This window comes from Ceratotherium simum, chromosome 32 (assembly GCF_057802395.1).
Source record: "Ceratotherium simum simum isolate JZ-2026a chromosome 32, ASM5780239v1, whole genome shotgun sequence".
NCBI classification, from domain to species: domain Eukaryota; kingdom Metazoa; phylum Chordata; class Mammalia; order Perissodactyla; family Rhinocerotidae; genus Ceratotherium; species Ceratotherium simum.
The window spans coordinates 16,096,274-16,098,776 of NC_141931.1; the positions used below are offsets into that span (position 1 = coordinate 16,096,274).

General features: G+C 35.6%; 1 pseudogene; it reads left to right on the top strand.

Moving 5' to 3' along the window:
- The first annotated feature begins 1,750 nt into the window (after positions 1-1,750).
- LOC101406188 (small ribosomal subunit protein uS15 pseudogene) lies at positions 1,751-2,149 on the top strand (annotated as a pseudogene).
- Positions 2,150-2,503: the final 354 nt, after the last annotated feature.

The following is a 2,503-nucleotide window of genomic DNA, read 5'->3' on the forward strand; positions in this document are numbered from 1 at the left end:
CACAATGTCTTGACTACAATGGCTTCATAGTAAGTCTTGAAGTCAGGTAGTGTCAGTCCTCTGACTTTGTTCTTATCCTTCAGTATTGAGTTTGCCAATCTCAGTCTTTTGCCTCTTCATATACTTTAGAATCAGTTTGTTAACATCCATAGAATAACTTGCCGGGATTTTTATTGGGATTGCATTGAATCTATAGATCAAGTTGGGAAGAACCGGCATCTTAACAATATTGAGTCTTCCTATCTATGTATATGGAATATCTCTCCATTTATTTAGTTCTTCTTTGATTCCCTTCATCAGAGTTTTGTAGTTTTCCTCATATAGATCTTGTACATATTTTGTTAGATTTATACTTTAGGATTTCACTTTGGGTAGTGTTAATAAAAATGATAATGTGTTTTTAATTTCAAATTCCACTTGTTCATTGCTAATATACAGGAAAGTGATTGACTTTTGTATATTAACCTTGTGTCTTGCAACCTTGCTATAATTGCTTATCAGTTCCAGGAGTTTTTTTGTCAATTCTTTCAGATTTTATACATAGACAATTATATTGCAATTATATTGTTTGCAAAAAACAGTTTCACTTCTTCCTTCTCAATCTATATACCTTTCATTTCCTTTTCTTGTCTTATTGCACTGTCTAGGACTTCCAGTACAATGATGAAAGTCAGTGGTGAGAGGTGGCATCCTTGACTTGTTCCTGATCTTAGCAGGAACAAGTTTCTCATGAATAAGTATAATGTCAACTGTAGATTTTTTGTAGACATTCTTTATCAACTTGAGGAAGTTTCCCTCCATTCATAGTTTTCTGAGAGTTTTTATCACAAATAAGTGTTGGATTTTGTCAAATGCTTTTTCTGCCTCTATTGATATGATCATATGATTTTCTTCTTTCACTTCTTGATGTCATGGATTACATTAATTGATATTTGAATTGAACCAGGCTTGTATAATTGGGATAAATCTCACAGGATTCTTATACATTGTTGGACTAGATTTGCTAATATTTTGTTCAGGATTTTTGCATCTATGTTCATAAGAGATAATGGTGTGTAGTTTTCTTTTATTGTAATGTCTTTACCTGGTTTTGGTATTAAGGTGATGCAGACCTCATATAATGAGTAAAGAGTGTTCCCTGTGCTTCTATTTTTTGGAAGAGATTGTAAGGAATTGGTATAATTTCTTTCTTAAATGTTTGGTAGAATTCACCACTGAACCCACTTGGGCCCAGCACTTTCTGTTTTGGAACGTTATTAATTATTGATTTAATTTCTTTAATAGATATAGGCCTATTCAGATTGTATATTTGGTCTCTTTTTTGCTTTTTTATTTGTCCTCTATTAGAAATTTCACATTTTCTCATCAATTTGTAAAAGTTCTGTACTTCTTTTTCACAATTCCTGTGCTCTGGGCCTTTGGAAGCATTGATTTTCATGCATGCAGAACTTAACTCGTAGCTTCTTAACTCTAAATTTTCACATTTATATTCCCTAGAAATCTTAATAGTCAAGTTAAAATTACCATATCAACTGGCTGATGCAGTTCCTTCAGGTTCCAGGTGAGAAGAGGTCACAAGACCAGGCCAAAGAAAAAATATGAAAGAAAGAAAACTAACATTTGATGAATATATAAGGGACACAATTGTAATTTACTTATTCAATAGGTACTTACTGGGTGTCTAATACACGCCAGGCACTGTGTTAGAAGCCAGTGATTCAGGCTTTTTCACTGCCTGACCACCACCATCATGGGTCACACACATGCTGCCAGGAAGGGGCTGTCTCAGTCGGCTCTGCCCTGTTTCAGCAGAGTTCCCACCTCGTTGAATTTGATGTCTGATGACATGAAGGAGCAGATCTACAAACCAACCAAGAAGGGCCTGACTCCCTCACAAATCAGTGTGATCCTGAGAGATTCATGTGCTGTCGCACAAGTATGTTTTGTGCCAGGCAATGACATCTTGAGAATCCTTAAGTCCAAAGGATTTGCTCCTGATCTTCCAGAGGATCTCTACCACTTAATTAAGAAAGCTGTTGCTATTCATAAGCAACTTGAGAGGGACAGAAAGGATAAGGATGCTAAATTCCATCTGATTCTGATCGAGAGCTACATTCACCAATTGGCTCAATATCATAAAACCAAATAAGTCCTCCCCCAAACTGGAAACACCAGTCATCCACAGCCTCTGCTCTGGTTGCGTAAATTTGTCTATGTACTCAAGCAATAAAAATCATTGTTTAACTAGAAAAAAAAAAAAAAAACAGGGATTCAGACAGCTCTCCAAGAGTTTATATGCTTGTGGACATGACAAACAATACACACAGAAACAGAGAGTATGATATAATAATTTTAGTTTTTGATATGTGCCCTGTAGAATGCTCAAGGAGATTAAAGAGATAGAGAGAGGTTGGAAAAGAAACATGGTATTTTAATAAGGCGTCAAGCTGGGCCATTCTAAGCTGACGACATTGAAGCAGAGATTTATAAGAAGTGAAGGAAC